The sequence below is a fragment of the Cynocephalus volans genome, chromosome 6 (genome assembly GCF_027409185.1).
Source record: "Cynocephalus volans isolate mCynVol1 chromosome 6, mCynVol1.pri, whole genome shotgun sequence".
Lineage (NCBI taxonomy): Eukaryota > Metazoa > Chordata > Mammalia > Dermoptera > Cynocephalidae > Cynocephalus > Cynocephalus volans.
The window spans coordinates 159,437,858-159,463,179 of NC_084465.1; the positions used below are offsets into that span (position 1 = coordinate 159,437,858).

At 42.8% G+C, this 25,322-nt stretch overlaps 1 long non-coding RNA gene across 2 annotated transcripts; it reads right to left on the reverse strand.

The window, feature by feature from the left end:
- Positions 1-1,428: 1,428 nt before the first annotated feature.
- Positions 1,429-24,272, reverse strand: LOC134380521 (uncharacterized). 2 transcript variants are annotated; one of them, XR_010023887.1, is made up of 4 exons: positions 24,014-24,272; positions 23,194-23,328; positions 16,350-16,535; positions 1,429-4,338 (listed from the first exon to the last, which is right to left on the reverse strand). It is a non-coding gene; the product is annotated as an uncharacterized LOC134380521 (long non-coding RNA). The 2 variants fall into 2 exon arrangements; XR_010023886.1 differs by lacking the exon at positions 23,194-23,328.
- Between the last annotated feature and the right edge of the window lie 1,050 nt (positions 24,273-25,322).

Genomic DNA, 25,322 nt, shown 5'->3' on the forward strand with positions numbered 1-25,322 from the left:
TTTCTTACTTCATTATAGGAGCTGAACGTTGGATTTATTTTGTCCAAAACTGACTTCTGACCTGTTTTCCCATCCATGCCCCCAAGACACATTCAAAATGTCAGATTTGAAAAGAAAAATGTAAGTCATGATATTCTGATGGGTTTGTTTGTGAGGCAAAGATCGTTGTCAGTGGATGAAGACAAGTCTAGACACTCAGGGGTCAGTCCTGGGCATGCTCGTGAAGGATGTCTCAAGGAGCTCCACCTACAGATCCTCGTGGCGAGGGCAGGATCTTACCGTCAATAGATCTCCTGGGCTTGAGACTCATGCCGAAACGTGCTGCACAGAAGCTTGCTGGATGGGAAGGATGACCAGTGAGAGAGGAGACTGAAACAATGAGAGTGACCAACGAGAGACTGGCCAGTGGCAGAGAGTGGCCGATGAGAGACTGGCCAGTGACAGAGAGTGGCCGATGAGAGACTGGCCAGTGAGAGAGAGTGACTGATGAGAGACCGACCAGTGAGAGAGGAGACTGAAACAATGAGAGTGACCAACGAGAGACTAGCCAGTGGCAGAGAGTGGCCAACGAGAGACTGGCCAGTGAGAGAGAGTGACTGATGAGAGTGACTGGCAAGTGATAGAGAGTGACTGATGAGAGTGACTGGCCAGTGAGAGAGAGTGACTGATGAGAGTGACTGGCAAGTGAGAGACAGTGACCAGTGAGAGAGTGGCCAGGAAGTCAAGAGTCCTGTGTTCCTGGCACATTCCTGCTATACTGCTGTGTGACTAGCCCCCGACGTTGCCTCTCTGAATTTCAGGTTCTCTTGTGCACAAGACAGGGTCTAGGTCTTGTGAAATGGAGTCCTTGCCCTCAGGGCCCAGGTGGAGGTAGGAGCAAGAGAGGAAGACCTGGCCCGCGTTACCAGCAGCTTGCCCTGACCTGGAGTGACAAATCCATGGGTTTCCTGGACCCAGATAGCGTAACTTGGACTTTACCCCAAGCTCCAAGCCAGGGGAAGGGAGGGAGGGAGACATTTTACTTCACCTGGCAGAGATACTCTCCCAGGAGACCTGAGGCAGCATGAGTGAGGGAGAAGGAAGTAGCCACCCAGAGGCTGCCCTGCCAACAGCTCCGTGGAAAGCATGCCGGGCAGCACAATCGCCAGGTCAGGAATAAGGTCCGCTCGGCCCTGCACTGGCTCCTCACTGCAGAGCACGCTTGGCTTGGGACCCTCAGGAGTCTTGGGCACAGTAGCAGCTGCCTCTCTGCAAACCAAAATGCTAACTGCAATGAGATGTCCAACTGAGCAGCTGATCAGAGTGCAGCATCTGGGGACAGATGACAGTGCACGTTCGGCCTGGCTGCGCACAAGCTTCACTGAACCGAGAGCGAGCGCACCAACACGTTCTCGCGATTGAAGGGAAAACTTGACAGGAACAAAGAGCATCCTTCTTACGTCTTTATATATTTTTATTTAAAAAAGTTTTAGGGTTTATTGAGGTATAATTGACACATAATAAACTATATACATTTAAAATGTACAACTTAATAAATTTTTCACATGCTATACACCTGTGAAAACATCACCACAGTCAAGTCAGTGAACTTGACCCTGGGTCACATGGTAGGTGTAGCTGATATTTTAAGAAATAGCAAAACTGTCCCAGGGTGTTGGTCTATTCCCACCAGCTGTGTATGAGGTTCCAGTTCCTCCACACTCTCATCAATACTTGGTATGGTCAATCTTTTTATTTTGAGCCATTCTAACAGGCATGTGGTGCTATCTCGTGGTTCTTTGTGGTTTTATTTCATCTCAAATTTTTTTCTCATGGAGGTAAAAATTTACATAACATAAAGTTAACCATTTTAAAGTAAATAATTCAATGGCATTTGGTACATTCACAATGCAGTGCAACTATCACCTCTATCTAGTTCCAAAACATTTTTACTGCTCCAAAATTAGACCCAGTACCCCCTGAGTAGTCACTCCCGTTCCCTCCTCTGACAATAACCAACCTCTTTCTGTCTCTATTGATTTACCTATTCTGGATGTTTCATATAAATGGAATCACAGAGTATGTGGACCTTGTGTCTGGCTTCTTCCAATTAGCATAGTGTTTTGGGGGTATGCCCATGTCCTTGTATGTATCACTACTTCATTCTTTTTTATGGCTGAATAATATTCCATTGAATGCATATGCCACATTTTGTTTATCATTCTTCTCTTGAGAGACATCCGGGTTGTTTTCACCTTTTGGCTATGAATATTCATATATGAGGATTTGTCTCAGCACCTGTTTTAAATCCTTTTGGGTATACACTTAAGAGTGGAGTTCTCTCTTGTGCAGCTCTATCCTTTCTGCCACTCTGCCCTATAAATTCTAGCTTCCTTGGTCTCTTAGAACTATTAGCTCCATCTCCTCAACTGTCAAGGAATCTGCTGGGCTCTGCCTCAGTTCCCCCTCCCTGTGCTGTAGACTGGAAACTCTCAAAATAGTACATTGGGGGCAACTGTAGAGTTCATCTCATTTGTTTTCTCTTAGGAATCCTCCATCACCTTATGTCCAGTGTCTTGAAAACCATTGCTTCATGTCTTTCATTTACCATCTATTTCCTATCTGTCATCTATATATCATCTATCTATCTATCATCCATCCATCTATCTATCTATCTATCTATCTATCTATCTATCTATCTATCTATCTATCTATCTATCTATCTATCTATCTATCTATCTATCTATCTATCTGCTGTTTCAGAAGGGAGAGTTAGTTTGGTCTCCGCTTCTCCATTTTGGCCAGGAGTGCAAATCTCTTGCGGGACAGGGCCTTCTGTGGTATGCAGAAAGAGCCAACATCCCTGTGGCTATGAAACCTCCTGGGTCCATCTTCACAGTGGGCCCCTTGACCAGTGAGTTGACTCCCTCTGGGGCCTGGAGGAGCCAGATGAATGTCCCTTTGCAAGAATGGCTGCTGTTTGAGAGCCTAGTCAAGAGGCCTTGAAAGGCATCCCTGTTGCTAGGTGAGAATGGTCTTTTGTTCCCAGGTGTCTAACCTTAGGAGAATAGATGAAGGGTCTTTGAAAAGCCCCTTTTTCTCTGAGCCTCAGGCTGCTCATCCACAAAATAGGAATCATAACTACTTCCCACAGGGTATTAGGAGGTTTGAGTCAGATAAAGTAGATACAGCGTTAGCCCGGTGCCTATATAAAGAAAGAGTTCAGTAGGTAGTGTATTTCTTTTCTTTTCTTGAAGGATGCTTTTATAACAAGAAATTTTTTTTTCTGTCCAAAATAAAAAACAAACACTAAAACCCCCAAGCCCTGCAATTTAGCCACTTTGGCACCCGGTGGCAGGTGTGAATCGTCAGCAGGAGGACCTCCTTTACAGGCCTCTTCCTCCTTTTCCACTTCGGCTTAGTGGCGCTGAACATTAGCCATCCTAATTTCAACATGACTACAAAATTTTCTGTTAGAACATTTAGTCTTATAGCAGAGCTCTCGCTTGCAAAGCTTCAGAAATGGTGATCGATTGTATAATGCGTACTGCCCACCAGTCCTGAGCTTGTTCTTGGTCCCAACACCCCACCTCACACCTAAGCCCCTAGACTCTTGTCCTTGGGAAGAGACAGCAACCGGGTGGTGGCACAGCCTGGCCCTGCAGCTGTGGCAAAGGAAGGTGTTGGCAAGGAAAGTGTCTGCGGGGTGCCTGAGCAGGAGGCTTGTCTCTTCAGTGCTTGGGAGGGGAGGAGGGGACAACACGGAGCATTCAGGAGTGACCAGGTGTTTTGTTATTTCCTTGGGCCTTCTCTGTATTGACACTGAGGCCTGGCCGAGGCTGGCAGTCATGGGTAGCTGCCCACAGTCCCCATGGAGTGCCCTTGGCACTTGTGCCCTCTGGTCTTCACCCCACAATTGTTGTCTCTCATGCAGGCTGTGCAGCTGGCATGTAATTTTACAGTTGGTGCCACTTGAAACAATAAGCCCAGCCTGCTGCCTGGTCCCAGGCACAGCGGAGGAAAGCTGCAAACCATGCCTGACTCAGAAGCGAGAGTGCAGGGCCTGCAGCAGGTCAGCACCCTCCTGATGGCCTGAACCGGGAGGCTGGTGGGCTTGCGGCAGCCATTCACTGGGGCACGAGCGCAGGCATCACTAGAGCAGCGGCTGGTGCGCTCCACGGAGCTGAGTGGGTCCCCAGGGTGTGGAGAGCAGAGATAGTCTGGAAACAAGGGCAGCAGATGGGAAACATAAGTAATGCAGCACCACAGGACTAAAGGGGCGTCATTCACAAGGCAGCTGAGCACTGGGAGCCTTTTCTTCACTTATTTGTCCTTGTGGAGATAACTTCCTCCTATGTGCTGAGAGAAAATTAATATATAACTCACAGACTACCACATCTCCATGTTTATCTTTCTACTAACACCCTCTGCCTCCCCATACATCATGGTTGCTGAGCTATGCAGCCATTAAGAATATGCACTTAGCAGAGAGACCCACAGTTTCCCCTCCATTAAGAAGGCAAATTGCTTTCTGCACTTCCTCTTCAAAGCAGAGCATCAATTTTTACAGTGTGTGCAGCCCCAGTAAATGTCATTCTTTAGTGGAACTAAATTCCTTCCTCCCACCCTTCAATTAGACATCAGGACTTGATGCATAAAGGTCTGATTCCAACTCTAGGGTAAGAAGGGCCATCCTCTGAGGCACAAGCTTCTGTTCCTGGTAAGCTGGGCAGGCTGCTGCTCATTTCCCACCAAAGGCTCCAAGACTAGCAATACAAATATGGTCACACCTCACGCTTCCCATTAACTGCTCAAGCTCACCTTGCCTTATTGGCAAGAAATCCACTGTCCCCCACTTGAAGGCTCCTCCATGCCTGAACTGACCAGGAACCCTGAAGAGGAGATGAGTGTGTTTGACTTCTCCATCCATGTGAGAGAGGACAGCAAAGCCCAAGACAGCTGGTCGACCCCATAATCAGGGCCCAACTCTGCCGTGTGTCTGACTCTCAAGATGGTCACTCTCGATACTTAGCTTTCTTGGTCTCCATTCTTGGGCCTAGCAAGGTTCCAGCTGACCTGAGGAGACTGTCCAGGTCTGCTTCCAACAGAAAAATATAAGAAACAATAGTTTCAAGACAATGGACACTAGCCATGAAGGAACGTAATCCCTGACAAAAAGGAATCAAAGAAGGTAAGCCCTGCAATTGTACTGGCTTCCTACCCTAAGAGAGCTTCCAGGCAGCAGTAGGGTGGAGGGACCTAGATAGAGGCCAGCAGCCTCCCTGAGCCAAGGAACTAAAGCTGAGAGTCCAGGGAAATCAAGGCAGATAGAGTTCAACAAGACAGAATGTGTGGCAGAAGAGAGAATGCACAGAGAGAACCACGAGGTCTGCAGAGTGTCTCCTGAGCATTCAGCATGTGAAAAAGCTACCTCAGACTAGGGGAAAAACAACCCAAAAGCATTAGAGAACAGTGCTTGGTCCTCACACAAGTCCAGGAATATTGCCTGTTCCCCCTAGTCTGACAGAAACAACTTATAATTCATGAGCACTAGACAGAATGCATGCAAAGATTTTGCCTTAGGAACTGAGATTTGTTTAGGAACTGAGCACTGCCCTGGATCCACCTGAGAAATCATAAAAGCAAGAGCTATAAGGATCAAACTACATACAAGTAACTGCATCTCAGAAAAAGCTCAGGAATATTTATAGAAAAACAAAAATATCTAGCACCAAGCAAGGTAAAATTCACAATCTCTGGCATCCAATCAAAAATTACTCAGCATACAAGTATGTAGGAAAACTGGGTCCTACAATGAGAAGATCAACCAGTCAATCAGAAATGACCCAGAATTATCACATCTGTTGGAATTATCAGGAAGGACATTAAAATAGCTATTCTAATTGCTGTCTATAAGTTTAAAAAGTTAAGTAGAGACATGGAAGATATAAAAAAGACACAATTGAACTATTAGGGATAAAAACTAAAATATGCAAGATGAAAATACATTGGATTAGATTAATATCAGATTAGAAATTGAAGGAAAAACGTTTTGTAAACATTAAGACAGAGCTACAAAAATTATTAAAAATTAATCAAAGATACAAAAGATTTTTAAAAACACAGAGCATCAATAAGCCATGGGAAAACTTCAAGCAATCTAATTTATATGGGTTGGGGAGGACAGGAAATATTTGCACTAATAATGGCTGAAATTTTTCTAATTTTGATAAAAATTATAAACCCGCAAATTCAATAAGTTCAACGAAAGCCAAACACAAGAAACATGAAGAAAACTACGCCAATGCATATCATAATCAAGTTTCTCAAAACCACCTATAAAGAGAAAATATTAAACATAGAGAAAAAAGACATCTCATGTGTGCAGGAGCAAATGTAAGAACAACAGCAGACTTCCCATGGAAACAATGCAAGTGAAAAGCAAATGATTCAACCTCTTAAAGCAGTGAAAAGCGATACCGTTGATAGAGAATTCAATACCAAGCGAATGTACTTTTCAAAAACAAAGGTGAGACTTATAGTTTCTGGTTTGGCATGTAAGAAGCCTGGAAGTCATCACTCCTAAAAAAACTAAAAAAAAAAAAAAAAAAAAAAAAAAGTCAACAAATCTTTTTTGATCCATCAGAGAAATGAAGTCAGGGGGCAAACTGCTGCCCCCTAAAATTGGAGAGACAGGCAGATACAAAGAATCACGACTCACCAGAGCTGAAACCCATGAGCAGGAACCAATGCCAGGGAAGGAAAACTGGAACTGTAATTGACACATTGCTGGATGCTCAGTGTGGACAAGACTGATAGTTAAAAACTCTGGGGGAGCCAGTCACAGGGAGATCCACACAGTTTTGTGAGTTTTACCTCCTGGATCTCTACCAGGTTCTCACAGTGAGTATCTGAGAAAAATCCTCTCATACCTCTGGCAAGGGGAAGGGAAAGGGAACCACTTAAAAACAAGACAGAGCACTTTGTTCTGAACAAGTCCTGCCCTCAGGAGAAACTATATAAGCAGATCCTAAACCGCTGGGGTTTTATCAGAGCCTAACTGACCCAGGGGAAGGGAAATACCCAACTCTAGCCACCCCTCATCCCCCTGCAAGCCACCCTGTCCCACCTAAGGGGAGGGTGCTCAGAAGCACTGGTGAAGTTCACGGCCCAGGGCACAGACGCACTAGAAGACTGAGACCTCATCATCTCCCACACCTTGCCGCCACATTAGTAAAGGCCTACTTGCTGGAGTTTCTTTTATCCGGTATAACATATCTGGATTTCAACAAAAAATTGCAAGGGATACTGAAAGGGAAAAAACATAAGGTAGAGAGACAGACCAAGAGTGAGAAGCAGATACAGCAGGGATGTTGGAATGATCAAATAGGGAATTTAAAACAACTCTGATTAATACACTAAGGGTTCTAATGGATAAAGCAGATAGCAGGCAAGAATAGATGGACAATGTAAGAAGTGAGACAGAAGTTCTAAGAAAATCAAAAAGGAAGGTTAGAAATGAAAAAAATACACAATAGAAATGAAAAATGATGGGCTCCTGCGAAGACTGGACATGGCTGAGGGAGGAATCAGTGAGCTTGAAGAAGTGCGAATGAAATTCTTGAACAGAAAAGAATAAAGACGACGGACAGACACCGATCAGAATGTCTGAAAACTGTGGGATAATTACACAAGCTATAACATACGCATAGTGGGGATACCACGAGAAGAAAGAGAGGAAGAAGACAAGAAATATTAAGAGAAATAATGGCTGGGAGTTTTCAAAAACTAAGGCAGACACCAAACAGAACATCGAGGAAGGTCAGAGATCCCCGAACAGGGTTAATACCCAAAAAACCTACACCTAGGTATATAACTTTCAAACTGAAGACCATCAAAGACATGGATAAACTCTTGAGAGAACCTAGAGGGAAAACCATCTTGTCCGTAGAGGAACAAGAATAAAAAATACACTAGGCTTCTCTTCAGAAACCACGCGAGCAAGCAGAGCATGGGGTGAAACACTGAAAGTGTTCAAAGAAAGAAACTCAGACCTACCATTCTGTGTCCAGGGAAATTACCCTCTAAAAATGAAGCAGAAATAAAGGGTTTCTCAGGCAAAAATGGAGGGGATTTTTTCCCTGTAGACCTGCTTTGTAAGAATTATTAAAAACAATTCCTCAGAGTGAAGAAAAATGACATAGGTTAAAAACTCAGATCTACATGAATAAGGACTAAATGAAAGTCAAATTAAATATTTTATTTTTCTCATTCTTAATTGATCTAACATAACAGTTTGCTCAAATTAATAACAGCAACAACGTGTTTGATGATTACCGCTTATGGATAAGTTTAATGAATGACACGATGTCATAAGAAAAGGAAAGGAGGAATTTGGAATAATCTGTTATACAATATTTGCACTGTCCATGAAGCAGTATAGTGTCACTTCAAAGTAGACTTGAATTAATTGTAAATGTAGGCAAGTAAAAGAAGTTTAAAAGAAGTATAACTGATATGCTAAGAGAAGAGAAAACGGAATCATATAAAATGTTCAGCTAAAACCAGAAAAAGAGTGAAGACATGGATGACTAACAGAAAACAGAAACAAACATGGTAGCTACTAATCCAAATATATCAATAATCAAGTTACACATCCATGTTCTAAATACATTAATTAAAAGACAGACGCTGTCTGGGTGGGTCAAAAAATAATATGTGTTGACTCAAAACCCACATTAAATATGCAAACACAGTTAGATTAAAGTAAAGAGAGGGAGAGATGTTAGCACTAATGTTAGCACTAATCCAAAGCAGGCTGGAGTACCAGCCAGAGCTGATACAGAGCAAAGAGGTTATGAGGGGTTCAGGGGGAGGTGGAGGGACAAAGAAGTGGGGCATAGGGGACTTTTAAAGTGGTGAAACTACTCCATGATATTGTAGAGTTGGATATGTGATGTTACGCATTTGTCAAAAGTCATTGAACTGTACAGCACGAGGAGTGAATCCTAATGTAAAGTGTGGACTTTAGTTGATAATAAGGTGTCACTATTGGTTTGTCAATTTTAACAAACGTATCATACTAATTCAGGATGTCAGTTATAGGGACACTCTGAGGGAGGCAAAGTGATACATGTATGGTCTCAGTACCTTCCAGCTGATTTTTATAAAACCTAACATTACTCCTAAAAATAAAGTCTACTTAAAGGGAGGAACAGAAAGAGAAATGCCACATGTCCTCACTCATATGTGGAAGCTAAGAAAGGTGATCGCATTGAAGTAGAGAGCAGAATGGTGGTTAGGGGGAGGGGATAGTGAGAACTTGGTTAATGGATGCAAAATTACAGCTAGATAGGAGGAGTAAGATCTAGTGTTCCATAGCATTGTAGGATGGCTATAATTATCAAGCTACTGTACACTTTCAATTAGCTAGGAGAGAATTTTAACTGTTTCCAACACAAAGAAATGATAAATGTTTGAGGTAATGAAAAAAATAATCAGGGTTTGTCAGTGTTTTAGGGGTTGGGGGGAGGGAGGGATGAATAGGTGGGGCACAGAGGATTTTTATCTCAGCAAAACTGTTCTGTATGATACTGTAATGGTGAATACGTGACATCATACATTTGGCAAAACCCACAGAACTGTACCATACAAAGAGGGACCCTAACGCAAAACTAAGTTAATAATAATACATCAATATTGATTCATAATTGTAACTAGTGTACCACACTAACGTAACATGTCAATACTAGAAGAAACTGTGTGTGTGTGTGTTGAGGGGGAGGGTACGGGAACCATCTGTACTTTCTGCTCAATTTCTCTGAAAAACTAAAACTACTATAAAAATAAAGAAAAAATAAAAATGAATGAAAAAAATAATAAAGTCCACTTGAAAATACAAACAGAAACATCTTTGTTCTGGGCCTCTGGCCACCTCCTCCCTGACCACCCCACCTGCTCAGAGCCTCTGTTCTCTCCATCCATGGGGGGACCTGCTGCCTGAGCTCCTTAGGTGCCCCTCAGAACCCCCAGTCTGGCCTGGCTGAAGGTTCAACAGTTTCCCTCTGGAGTAAAAATTCTGGGGACAAGTCATTCCTTGCAGGGTCTCAGGGGATGGACAAGGGGGCTGTGAGCCTGAGTCAGCCATAGAGATGCAGGAGAGTGAGATGCGGCTTAACAAAGTACGAGGTGGTAAACTGACCCACTGAAGGACCCACTACTTCTGAAAACTCAGTGCACTGGAGACCCAACCTCAGGGTCACCCAGAGAGGCATGAGTTGAGGATGTCAGGGCCACATGGGGGAAGGGGCGTGGGTCCCTGTGTCTCCTATAGCTGAGTTGCCCCATCTAGGACATCTAGATTAAATGCGGACACACTGGATCTACAGAATATCCATGGCAGTGTAAGACGCTGCCAGTTCCCAATCCATGTCTCCTGAATTCTTAAGACTGAAATCCAGGTTTCTTAGTTAATACCTTTGGGGAGACTGTTCAGTCCTGTGCCCCTGTCTGCCAGCACTGACCAAACACAACGAGAGGGAAACTCAGAGTAGGGTGACCGCTGTGACCTTTGAAGACAGGAACAGGCTTCCTTATAGCACAAGGAATGTGAAATCAGGAGACTGGGCCTCACCAGTGACAGGGCCACCACACTGCCATGACAGGACCACATGCAGAGGAGGGGCTGTGGCATGGCCCAGCTTTAACTTCCTAGGTGTGCTGTAGGACCAGGTGGGGCTGGAGTGGCCCCAGCACCAAGCTGCAGGAGCTCCCCCTGGCCCCAATGTACTACATAAGTAATTTCACTTCCTATTTGTTTTCAAGACAAGGCTGGCTTCCCTTCCCCCCAGCCCAACTGACTTTCTGCCCTGGTTGCCAAGCATTTATTTGCTTTGGAGACGGAACATTCCATAAGGTTCCAAGTGGTTAGCTGTGGCCACAGGACACTGGCGAGCACAGACAGAGCTGCTGAGCTATTCACAGCCATGAAGGGCCTGCTGCACGCCCCCGAAATGTCTCCTCAGCTGCTCCTGGACCAGCTGTGGGCTACTATACTATGCTAGTGATGTGCCAAAGCCTGAGACAAGTGCCAGGAGCCCTGGAGTTCCCTGGGAGGTCCTGGTGTGCACTGCTGTGGTGGCCTTCATAGTAAAGTTAGGACACACACCAACAAGAGGGAAGGAGCTGGCCAAAAGTTGTGCAGCCAGGGTGATGTCGACGGGAAAGCCAGCACCAGGACTGGGCCAACTACACAGGCCAATGCCAGCCTCCTGTCACCTGCGGTGCAGGCCAGTCCTGCATCACTACAAGCCCACTCTATGGTGGCTCTGAATAGACAGAGCAGGACTTCACTCCAGGACATCGGCGATGTCCTTAAAAAAGCAGGAAGAAGCAAACCTTCTAAACTTCTCCAAGAGACTGATGTAGAACACGTCTTCCAAGCTGCTCAGAACAATGAAGAAGATCTTCAGAAGAAAACAGAGGACGGTGTGATTGACAGCAGTGATCCTCAGCAACGTGCTGAGCTGCCTGACCAAGAAGTTGCCAGACGGAAGCAAGGACTGCGGGAGAAGGAGGAGCAGAGAGAACGGCTGGAGCACTGGGAGGCAGGAACGAATCAGGCCCTGAATGATCAAGGGATGCGCGGAAATCCCAGATCGGCCTCGTCAGAGACCACGTGGAAGACGGGACTTGCAGGTGGAGGGAAAGAGGGAAGCAGGGAGTGACCATCACCCCGTGTCCCCCTCGAAGTCCATCTGAAGAGTGTTGATGATGATGGCGACTCAGCTGCATCCTGTGAAAGTCCTGAAGGGGACAATCGAGAAGCAGCCACACAAGGGTGGGAAGAAACCCAAGGAATGAGGAGCTCACAGCACAAATACAGCAGCTCCAAACCGAGCAAGCGTCCTTGCAGGATGAAAATTCACACCTGGAAAGTGAGATTCGGAAGCTTCTGCTGAGGCCTCAAGTGCTGCCTGAATCGCACCAAGAACACGTCTTGGGGCCTCAGAGGAAATGCACTGTGAGGAAGTAACTGCTCAGAAATGGAGAAGAAACTTCCCCACGTGTGTGGAAACACGGACCATGCGGGTGAGACACACAACGTCTACAAGAAGACGGCCGAAGACACGACCATGGAATTGGAGAGAAGCTCCTTCTCGTATGAGAAGGAGATCCTCCTCCATGAGAGAAGAACCCAAGAAAGCTGGATGCAGCCGTGTCCACCGAGAGAAAGATCCAGGAGCTCAGAGAGGAAAACGACCTCAACAGGCAAAAGCCGGCTGACGTCAAGTCCAAGTTTCAGCCTTTCCCAAGTGGCCCTTTTGCTCCTGGGGCTCCACCTGCAGCCCACACACCACAGAGGCTCAGAAGTACCAGGGGGCCCCTGGGCTGTCATGTTCCCCCGTAGGGAGGAGGGTCAGGTTGCGAGGGCTCTGGGGTCCAGGGTCACCTGCGGGTTTGATTCTGCTGTGTCCGCAGTCAGGTACTGAATTCCCACAGCCATGGCAGAACATCAGCCTGTGCTTCTCCCTTCAATGTAATTTTATCTCTTTTTACTTTAGCTATTGTTTATTTATTGATGCTCCAATCACTATTATTGAAGTTTGATATGTAGCATTATAATTGTAAGATAGTATTTCTCTAATATAGATCGTTTCATATAATCCTTATGAATACATTATTTTTAAATCTTTGGACCCTCTAGAATTACACAGTATAAGTATTATATTTTCATTATATTTTGAGGGGCTTCTATTATTAAAAGCACTTTTGAGATTTGCTATGGATAGAGATGTTTAAAACAAGAACATTTCTGTGTGCTAGGAGCTGTTATTAGAATACACTACAAGTAAGTTTACCTGGATAAACTTTGGTTTTAACAAACAATGCAAAGAGACAAAAAAAAAAAAAAAAATCTAACAATAATACCAAGCCACTCTAAGTTTATAATATTTGTATTAGTTTATCACTTATATTTATAGATTGATTTAAGGGTTGACATTAAGCAAGCATTGTTTCTTGCTTGAAAATTTTAACAAAGGTTTGCTGTTTCATTTAAGATAGTTTTTGTTTTTAAAATATTTTAAAATTTTATCTAGTCGATATAAAAGTGTTTCCTTGATAGAAATCACATACACACCCACACGCACACAGGGACACACGGATACACACTCACAATACAGATATAAGGCACTACTATTTGTTATTTCAGTACCTTAGGCAAATGTAAAAACAAAAACAGAAACAGAAACATTCTTTGAAATAAAGAAAAGAATTATGTGTATTTAATTTGTATATACCTCACAGATTCCTATATTGTTGCATACAAAAGGACAGTGGCCTGATGGATGGGACAGGATTCCTACAAGAAACACTTCCTCCCACCTGCAGCAGATGCAGAGACTGTGGTGAGGCTCAGTTTCCCCAGCGGTAGGAAGGGTTAGGGACAAGGACCAGTGATGGGGAGGGGCTCAGATCCAGCAATAGGGACAGCTGCTCCCACCCCTAGGCCTAAAGGGAGGAAAGGGAGGTGGTGTCATCTGAGCCCAGATGGGGGCTGTCCAGGGATCTGGGAAAACTGCCCCACCCTCTCTCCTCCTATCACCCCATTTGCTGCTGGAGCAACATGCAGCCAGCACCCCGAGGGCATGGGCAGTGCTGACCAGAAGAGTCAGCCTCCTGGGCAGAGCAAGACAGAAAAGGGCACACCAGGAACTGGAGAATGGCAGCCTGCGTGGAGCAGTTAGAACCAAAGTGTGTGTGTTGTTATCTACATCACATCTGTATACTTAATGGATACCCTGGAGCTTCTGTGGTGTCTTCAGCACTGCTGTGGGTGTTTGGGAGGCAGCAATTGAAAAACAGCCCGAGGAGGCCTGAGGACCCTAGAGCTTACATTCTAGTGAGGGCAAGTCAGACAGTTAGGGCCCGGAACAAATGATGGCAACATGTGTTCTGCAGACACCTACAATAGGGTGAAGGGAAAACAAGTAATTGGAGAACACCGGGAGGTGACGCTTAAGCTGAGATCTAAAGAGAAAAAGAAGGCAGCCCAGGAAGGTTGGGAGGATACTCCAGGCAGAAGGAACAGGTAGTACAAAGGCCCAGAGATCTGGACTTCTGGGCCCAGGTGCATTGCAGAAAGATGCTAGGAGGAGGGAGGTGGGTAGTGAGCAGGGCTGAGGGCACAGGTGTGTCCTTGTTTCCCTGTGATAACCCAGGGAGGGTTTCAGTCTATGGCGGGTGAGGGGAGGGGAGATGTATGACATGTGGCTATGTGGATCTCCTTGTGTGGAGAGATGGGGATGGGGTGTGTGGCAGGATTCAGTGAGGATCCTTGTGGGGGTCTGCAGGAGATCACTGGGGGCTGGTCTGGGGTGTTGTCCTGGATAGAGATGTGAGGACACATTGGGCTGCATTTGGGCAGATGCAGGGGCAGGGAAAAGGAATGAAGGATGACACTGAGATGTTTCTACAAACACTGTGTGTCGTTGGGACTGCCTTAAGTAACCCCCAGTAGAACCTCTGCAGGAGAGCCCTGGAACAGGTCAGAAGGCAGCCCAGTGAAGCTGGGCTTCTGTGCAACAGTGTGGACAAGGCATGTCTGTCTTGGACTTCCGTTTGGTGTCTGCAACACCTGACGGCCCCATAACCGAGGGCCTTACCTCTCAGAGGCTCCTAAAGAGGGACTCCAAGGGTAGGTCCAGGAAGGGCTGGAGGGCATGGGGAAGACTCCCAAGGAAGCATTTACAAGCTGTGTGGAGCTGATTCAGTGCTTCTAGGTGGATATAGGAAGAACAGGAAGTTTAGCCCCCAGAGTTCCCAGCCAGTAGAAGAGAAGGACTCTGGAGCTAAAATGCTCATGAATGTGGTGGAGACACTCAGTGCTGGCAGTATGCTCAGCTCTCTCACTATGCCTGTGGCGGCGGGGTGGGGTGGGTTGGACAGTCCGGGAGTACTCCATGGGAGAGGTGGCCCTGAACTGAAGATTCAAGGATGGGTAGAAGATATCTACAGTGCTCTGCAAACCTCTCGGTACCTGGGAATCACTTGCCTCCTTTTTATAATGCAGATCCTGAACCATCAGGACTTGAGTAGGGCCTGAGACCCGGCATAGTAGAAGGTGATGTCCTTGCTGGGAGCAGGAATAAAACAGCCAGGATGTTCAGAAGCTTATGAGGTAGGAATGAAATAAAGGGACTAGGTATTTCTGGCAGAAGACCCAGCACACACACAGAGACATGATCAGAACCATCCTGGAGGAGAAGTGCGGCCTGCGAGTTTGTACAAGTAGCATGCTAGAGCACAGGATCAATGGGGGAAGTAAAGCCACCAGGCACAGCTGATGTATAACTCTGCAGCTACGCTATTTCCAATTATTCTCTGAAATGTTCCAGATTCAGTCATTTGCTCAGCCAGACCCCTGGGAGCCCTTCCTGACTGTGATGGATCCTCTCTCTCTACATCCATTCCATCTCGGGTCCCGTAGATCCTACCTTCAGACTCCTTCTCGTCTTTCCTCTCCACGTCCACATCCTGGTGCAAACCACCATGATCTTCCCTGAAGCCCTGCATCTGTTGGAACAGTCCCCTTTACCAGCCCAACCTCACTCCTGCCCCTCCCATCCATCTCCACGTAGCAGCCAGTTAGGACCTTTACACCAAAGGCCTGAGCATGTACAGTGTGAGGCCAGACCTGATGTGAGTGCGATGAATGTGCCACAGCCCCGCCCCTGGCCCCCTCTCTCTGGCTCTGGGTCATGAACAGCCCCCACCCCCGTGCGCCATGCTGCATTCTTGGTTAGCATGATAAATTTTAAGGACACTAAATAGCTCAAACTTTTCCAGAACTGCAACATTTAAAAAAAACAAAATCTGATGAGCAAGATGTACAACATGAGTTAGATCAATCTAAACGCAGCACAGCCAGTCAAAGAAGTATCTCTGTCTTGCCAATTTAACCAGTCAGTACGTCACATTTATAGTTAAGATTGTTCTACTTTCTTGAAGCACAAATGTAAACCATTTTAGTTTTGAGAAGCTCCTAATAAAATCTGATTGTTATGCAAAATAAACATCATGCCGAGACTGCCTGGGTTAAAGTTAAGGTCCTTCTGATTTACTGTGAAAACAGAAGAGACTATGCTTGCAAATCTCTTCACAAGGCCCATTCTACTGAAAAGTTCATGTGATACAATGCCAATGTGAATTGTAAACAGAAGATTCACATGTTAGTCTAAGATTCAAGGGCATTTTTCTGGGGAAGTAAGTCTCCAGATATACTGTAAATTATGAAGTTGCTTTACACCAAGAAAGTAATTACTAGAAAGATAGTGGATAAAGAAGAAAGTGCAATAGTAAACACTCACATCCGGTGCCCTTCCTGGGAGTCTCTGATTCAGTTGCTTTTGGGTGGGGCCTGGACATCTGTATTTTCCCAAGTTTCTCTCACAATTCTGGCACACAGCAAAGCCAGGGAGCCACTGCATTTGGGTGTCAACTGTAGATTTATGGTGAAGATCCATGCATCTTTCACATATACACATCATAGTCACCTGCAGAAAATATAAGATAAAAGAAAAATCATGAAAAAAACTATAGGGTAATTTTATCTATAGAGGAACAGAAACAATAATTACATATCACTCTTAAGAAACCATGCAAGCAAGAAGAGAGTGGAGTGAAATATTTGAAGTGCTGATGAGAGAAAAAAATCTACTAACCTAGAATCTTGTAGTCTGCGAAATTATCCTTCAAAAGTGAAGGAGACAGACAATTCTGGGGAGATGACAGAGTAGGAAGCACTAGGAATCTGCCACCGCACCTAGACAATAATTGCACTGGCAGAATTTGTCTGATCTGACTATTTTGGATCTCTGGAGTCTACTGAAACCTTGCAACTTCCAGGGGAAGGCTTGAATGATAAATTGCAGTTAATTACGTCAAATTCAGCTCTTAACACAGTAGCAGCTGCCCATTCCTAACCTCCAGCCACTGGCAGGCAGCTGTGTATATGTTCTTGGAGCAACCTGCATGCAGCTTATGAAAGACTGATGCTTCTGATCACAGAGATACAAAGAGGTTGTACTACTCCCTGTCGTTGCAAGCTTCTCCCCCTCCAGCTGAAGTGACTTCCAGGATACTTAAAGGGTCAGCATCCTTTTTTTTTCCCCCTTTCACTTTTCTCTTTTTGAGAGCCAGACAAAGACTAGCACATTCACAAATAACTGTATATACAGGGAAAATTAGAAATTGGCTGCACATGCTCAGTAAAAAGTATGGGCTCAGAAAGGACCTCAGAAGAACTTAAGTTTGCACCATGGACTGATCCTTGGCACAGCGATAGCCTACAACAATTAAGAAAACAAAAGCAGAAATCAGCAGATCCTGGGGAATGGGATGAATCTGTTTTTCAGAGTTACCACATTAGTAGATTCAAACATCCTCTTTTTAACAAAAAAATCACAAGGCAAAAAGAAATAGGAAAGTATATCTTTTTCAAAGGAAAAAAAATAAATCAACAGAAACATTCCTGAAGAAGACCTGATGGCAGATCAACTAGACAGAGCTTTAAATCTGTCTTAAAGATGCTTACAGAACCAAAGGAATATGTGGACAAAGTAAAAAAAAAAAAAAAAAAAAGTGAACACAATGAAAATATCAATAAAGCAACAGAGGTCCTAAAAAGAAACCAAAAAGAACTTCTGGAGCTGAAAAGAATAACTGAAAAGAAAAACTGACTAGAAAGATTCAAAGGCAGGTTTGAGCAGGCAGAAGAAAGAATCAGTAAACTTGAAGATAGTACAATGGAAATTATTGAGTCAGAGGAACAGAAAGAAAACACATTGAAAAAAAGTGAACAGAGCCTAAGGGCCCTAAGGGACGCCATTAAGTGGACCAGCTTACATATTATGGGAGTTGTTGAAGGAGAAGAAAGAGAAAAGCAGCAAGAGGATATTTGAAAAAAATAATGGCTAAAAACTTCTCAAATTTGATGAAAGACATGAATATAAACATCAAAGAAGCTCAAAGAATTCCAAGTAAGATGAACTCAAAGAGATCCACAATGAGACACATTATAATTAAACTTTCGAAAGCCAAAGAAAAAGGAGAAAATTGAAAGCAGCAAGAGAGAAGAGGCTCGTCACATACAAGAGATCCTCAATAAGATGATCAGTAGATTTCTCATCAGAAATTTTGGAGGCCAAAAGGCAGCAGGCTAATGTATTCGAAGTGCTGAAAGAAAAAACCTTTCAACCAAGAATCCTACATCTGGCAAAATTGTTCTTCAAAAGTGTAAAACTGTAACTTCAATTTATGTTTTTTACATGATTTAAGAGATAAACACATTAAACATTATCAGTATAAAAGATAATATTATTGTAACTTCAGTTTGTAACTCCACATTTTGTTTTCTATATAATTTAAGATACTAATGCATTTTTTAAATTATTAGTTTATGTTTTGAGGCACACAGTGTACAAAAATGTAATTTTGTGACATCAACAACTGAAAAGTGTGGATGAAAAGCTGTAAAGGAGCAGAGTTTTTGTATATTATTAAAGTTAAGTTAGTGTAAATTTGAATTAGTGTTATAACTTTAGGACATTATATGTAATCCCCATAATAATCACAAAGAAAACAGCTATAGAATATATGCAAAAGCAAATGAGAAAGGAACTTAAAAAAAATCTATGAAACACAAAAGAAAATAGTAATACAGGAAATGAGGGACAAAGAAAGGTACTAGATATATAGAAAGCATATAACAAAATGGCAGAAGTGAATCCTTTCTTATCAGTGATTACTTGATATGTAAATAGAATAAACTCTCCATTCAAAAGACAAAATCAGGGCTGAGCCCGTGGCGCACTCGGGAGAGTGTGGCGCTGGGAGCGCGGCGACGACGCTCCCGCCATGGGTTCGGATCCTATATAGGAATGGCCGGTGCACTCACTGGCTGAGTACCGGTCACGAAAAAGACAAAAAAAAAAAAAAAAAAAAAAGACAAAATCAGCAGAATGAGTAAAAACATGATGCATCTACATGTTGTCTACAAGAGAGTCACTTTAGATTAAAAGACGCAAATAGGTAGAAAGTTAAAAGATGAAGAAATTTACTCCAATAAAATAATAACCAAATAGAGCAGGGGTGGCTACACTAATATCAGACAACATAGATTTTAGACCTAAAAAAATTACAAAAAGTGAAAAAGGACATTATATATTAATAAAAGGATCAATACAACAAAAAGATATAATAATGTCAAACGTTTATGCACCTAATGACAGAACATCAAAACATATGAAGCAAAAACTGAGAGAATTGAAGGGAGAAGTAATTCTACAATAGTTGTTGGATACTTCAATATCTCTTTCAAAATGGACAGAACAACCAGACAGAAGATAGGTAAGGAAACAGAGGACTTAAACAATACGATAAACCAACTAGATCAAATAGATATTTATAGGACATTCTACCACACAACAACAACAGCATACAAACTTTTCTCAAGTGCACATGGCATATTTTACAGAATAGACCATAGGTTAGGCCACAAATTAAGTCTCAATAGACTTAAAAAGATAGAGATTGTATAAAGTATCATCTCTGACCATAACGGACTAAAGTTAGAAATCAATAACAGAAATAAAACAGGAAAATTCACAGATTTGTGGAAATTAAAGAACACCATCTTAAACAACCAATGGATCAAAGAAGAAATCAGAAGGAAAATTAGAAAATACTTATCAAGATGAATGAAAATGAAATTACAAAATGCCAAAACTTATAGGATGCAGTGAAAGCAGTTAAGGAGGAAATTTATAGCTACAAATGCTTATGTTAAAAAACAGAAAAAGATCTCAAATCAACATCCTAACTTTACAACATAAAAAAATAGAAAAAGAAGAACAAACTAAGCCAAAAGCTAGCAGAAGAAAAGATATAGTAAAGATTAGAGCAGAGATCAATGAAATAAAGTATAAGAAAAAATAAAGAAAATCAATAAAACCAAAAGTTCGTTCTTTGATAATATCAACAAAATGAGAAACCTTTAGCTATGTGGACTAAGAAAAAAAAGAGAAGACTCACATTCCTAAAATCAGAGATTAAAATGAGACATTACTACTGAATCTAGAGAAATAAAAAGGATTAGAAGACTACGAACGATTTATGCCAACAAACTGGATAACTAAATGACATGGATAAATTTCTAGAACACAAAACCTACCATAAGAAATAGAAAATCGAAATAGTCCCCAAATTAATTAGATTAAATCAGTAACTAAAAATCTCCCAACAAAAAAAATCCTTGGGCCTGATGGCTTCATGGTAAATTCTACAAAACACTGAAAGATCAACTAATACCAATCTTTCTCAAACTTTTCAAAAAATTGAAGAGGAGGCAACCCATCCTAACCCATTCTGTGAAGTGAACATTACCCTTATACCAAAGCCAGTCAGACAAGAAAACTCCTTATGAACACTGATGCAAAATTTTCAATGAAATACCAGCAAACCAAATTCAGTAGCCTATTAAAAGTATTATACATCATGACCAAGTCAAACTTATTCCTGGAATGGAGAGATGGTTCCACATACAAAAAAATCAATCAATATAAAACACTACATTAACAGAATGAAGGGGAAAAATACATGATTATCTCAATTAATGCAGAAAAAGCATTTGATATAATTCAACACCCTTTCATGATAAAAATTCTCAAAACAGGAGGATAGAAGGAAACTACCTCAACATGATAAAAGCTGTGAAAATTTTTGGAATCAAAATGGAGTTGCTTGAGTTTAAAAACCCTTGATAAATAGAGCTGGGGAAAGGTCATGAAGTGGTGTAGGGGAGTTCTCCCACACTTACACCTGATAACAAGAACTATCACAAAAGCCTCTGCAAAACCACAACTTTCCACAGAGGCCATCACAACCTTAATAAAAAATGCTTCTGGCAAGGATATTTACCCAGCAACTGCCTGTCCAACCTTGGACTGGCATCAGCTTTGTTACTGATTTTTGTAGCCAAGGATAACTGTACCCCCAAAATTATGTAATCCTCCATCATTTTTTCTTTAAAACCCTTGTCTTCCTTTACCTCCCTGAAAATGCAGTTTATTTACTATGTCACGTGTATTCCCATTGCAATGTCATATTCCCAATTAAACTCACTATTTTTTGAGAGAACTTCTCTCTGTAATTTAGCTCGACATAGCCACTATGTGAAAAACCCACAGCAAACATCATACTCAATGGTTAAAGACTGAAAGCTTTTCTTCTACACCAACAACAAAACAAGGATGCTCAATTTTGCCACTTCTATTCAACATGGTGCTGGAAGTTTTAGCCAGAACAATTAGGCAAGAAAAAGAAATGAACTCTTCCAAATTGTAAGAAAAAAGTAAAATTATCTCTGTTCACAGATGAAATGATATTATATGTGGAAAACCCTAAATATTACACACACACTCATACAAAAAAAAACTTTTATATGTTAATTAAGCTAATAAATAAATACAGCAAAGTAGCAGGATACAAAATCAACATACAAAAATCAGTTGCATTTCCATATACTATCTAAAAAGGAAATTACAAAATCAATTGCATTTACAATAGCATCAAAAACAAATTCTTAGAAATTAACCCAAGAAGGGCCGAGCTTGTGGCGCACTAGGGAGAGGGCGGCGCTGGGAGCGCAGCGACGCTTCTGCTGTGGGTTCGGATCCTATATAGGAATGGCCGGTGCACTCACTGGCTGAGTGCCGGTCACGAAAAAGACAAAAAAAAGAAAAAAAAAGAAATTAACCCAAGAAGTGAAAGAGATGTATAATAAAAATTACAAAACTGCTGAAAAAAATTTTAGAAGACATTAATAAATGGAAACACATCCCATGTTCATGGACTAGAAGACTTAATATTGTTAAGATGTCAATACTACCTGAAGCAACATACAGATTCAATGCAATGCCAGAAATAGAAAAATGCATTCTAAAATCCATATGAAATCTCAAGGGACCCCAAATAGCCAAAATGATCTTGAAAAAGGACAAAATTGAAAAACTCACACTTGCTAATTTCAAAACTTACTACAAATCTACAGTAACCAAAACAGTGTGGTACTGGCATAATGATAGACATATAGACCAATGGAACATAATAGAAAACCTAGAAATACAAACTCTCATACATGGTCAAAGGATTTTTGACATGGGTGCCAAGATGATTCAATAAGGAAAGAAGAGTCTTTTCAACAAATTATGCTGGTATAACAGGATATTCACATGCAAAAGAATAAAGTTGTTCACTTATACAACATAATATACAAAAATTAACTCAAAATGGATCACAGACTTAAATATAAGAACTAAAACTACAAAACTCTTTTAAAAAATAAGAAAAAGTTTCACAACATTGAATTTGGCAATGATTTCTTGGATATAAGATGGATTGTGGTGATGGTTACAAAGGCAGCAAAAGAAAAAATAGACAAATTAGACTACGAAAAAATTTTTAATTTGTGCATCAAAAGATAATATAAACAGAGTAAAACAGCAACCTCTGGAATGGGAGAAAATATTTGCAAATCATATATCTGATAAGAGATTAATATCAAGAATATATAGTGAACTCCTGAACTCATCAACAAAAACCAAACAACCCAATTCAAAACTCGGCAAAGAATTCAAATAGACATTTCTTCAAAGAAGATATTCAAATGGTCAAAAAGCACATGAAAATATGCTCAATATTACTAATCATTAGGGAAATGCATATTAAAACTACAATGAGCTATCACCCCACACTCATTAGGATGGCTAATATAAAAAATAAGAAGCGCTGGGGAGGATGTGGAGAAATTAGAAGCCTTGTATACCATTGGTGGGAATGTAAAATAGTACAGCTACTGTAGAAAACAGTATGATGGTTACTCCAAAAATTAAAAATAGAATAACCATAAGATCCAGCAATTTAACCTCTGGATATGTACTACAAAGTGTACGTGGATTTAAGACACACATAGGCTGAAAGTGAGTGGATGGAAAAAGATATTTCAGGCAACTGGAAACCAAGAACGTGGTTAGCCATATTTATATCAGGCAAAACTGACTTACAGAAAAAATTGTCAGAGACCAAAAGATGACATCATATCATGATAAAAGGGTATTAACCAAGAGGTTGTGACAATTATAAAGAAATATGTACCTGATATCAAAGCATTTCAGTCTATGAAGCAAACACTGACAGAACCGAAGAGAGAGGCAGACCCAACACAATAATGGTAAGGTATTTCAATGCCCTGCTTTCAATAATGGATATATCTTTTATTCAGAAGATCAACTAAAAAAAGAAAAAAGAAAAAAAACAGAGGACTTGAACAGCACAATAGACCAAATCTACCTAACAAACATACGCAAGACATTCATCTCCACAGCAACAGAATATACATACTCCTCAAGCACACCTGGAACATTCGTTAGGACAGATCACATGTTAGATCATAAGTAAGTCTTAAATTTTAAAAAGACTGAAATCACACTGAGTATATTTTCTGACTAAGGTGGAATTAAACTAGAAATTAACGGCAGGAGGAAAACTATAAACTGACGAAATTGAGCCACCGCAATTGTGGAAATTGGGCAACACACTCCTGAACAACCAATGGAACTAGGAAGAAATCCAATGGAACCAGGAAGAAATCCAAAGAACATTTAGAAGGTATCCTGAGACAGGGCTGGCGGCTTAGCTCAGTCGGTGAGAGCACGGAGCTGTAGCCCCGAGGTAAAAAAAAAAAAAAAAAAAAGATACCTTGAGACAAATGAAAAACACAACATACCAAAGCTTAGGGTATGCAGCAAAAGCAGTACGAAGAGGGAAGGTTATAGTGATAAATGCCTGCATTAAAAAAGATTAATCATCCCATGTATCCACTCATCAAAACATCACTTTGTACCCCATAAACATATACAATTACTGTCAATTTAAAATAAAAATTTTAAAAAAGATCTCTAATAAACGTTCTAACCTTACAGCTCAAGGAACTATCAACAGGGCACCCTCAGCGCACCTCCGGCACTCGCCCGCCCGGCCCTCGCCCGCCCGGTCCTCGGCGGGCTCTGGGGCTCCGCGGCGAGGCCGTCAGTCACGTCGGGAAGGCGACTCCTTCAGCGAGCAGCGGCAGCGGCGAAAGGGGGCCTGGCGCGGTCGGGCTGTCTTCCCGCCCGCCGGCGCGCGCGAGGGCAAGCCCGGGCCCGAGGGCGGCCGCCGCCATGTTGGGCTGGAGGCGGGCGCGCTCCCGGCGCTCTCCGGGCTGCGAATCACCGCGGGAGCGCGTCGGGCCCCTGTCTTTCCGGCCGGTGCTTGGAACCCGAGGAGACTGGCCGCTCTCGGAGGCGGCGGCACCCGAGATGAGCGTATCGACCTGAGAGAATCGGGGCCTGTCGCTCCGCCCCGCCTCAGATCTTTCAGCGAGGCTTCGGGCCAATCGTGTCGCCGCTTCGTACCTCAGTTTCCCCATCCGCGAAGTGGAGCAGGGCCGTCCTGACTCACGCGTTCATCAGGTGGGGGTGACGCTCTGGGAGCCCTTTCAAAGGGCTCGTGTGTATCGCCCGTTCTGCGATAACCGCCCGGAGTCGGGTTGCGGGGTTTGCATACAGTTGAGCGAGCTCGTCGCCCTCCTGTGCCGTTCTTCTTTCCCCGGCAGCTTCTCTCCTCGGAGTTTGGAAGCGGGCCTCATCTGGTGACTGATAAGCTCCTGTAGGTACGTGCCGTATGAACGCGCACACCCAAAGAGAAGCAGTTTCTTCCACAAAGCAGGTAAATTGGTCGAGGCCACCCGTTGTGTGGAAGAGAAAAAGAGGCGACGGTCTCCTCAGGACGGCCGGTTGGCTCCTGCTAAACCAGAATAAAAAGTCAGGAGCATGGATGTCCTTTTGATTTAGCAGTCCTCGCTGATCGCACAATGACCGTATTGTCACGAGCCACAAAGACCCAGGTACCCGCTTGCTAGAAACCATCACGGGAGTTAGAGAACACTTTTCCAGTGGAAAAAGCGAACATTGCCTAAAGCCATTTGGCTGTGGTGAAACGCTTTCTGGCAGAGTCTGTTACATTTTTATGAAGGACTAAAATTTTAGTATTGAAAACAAAACCAAACAAAAAGAAAAGAAAAGCCAGTGACCCGGTCTTGCAGAAGGATGGAAATGTGAGCAAAAGAAAGCAGCAGTCAGAAGAGCAAAAACTGGCAAGAAAGATCGGACAGGAGAATGACAAACTCTCCGTAGGGTGTTAGCGTTGCTCCGAGGAGCCAGAGCGTCTGTCTTTCCGAGGGAGCC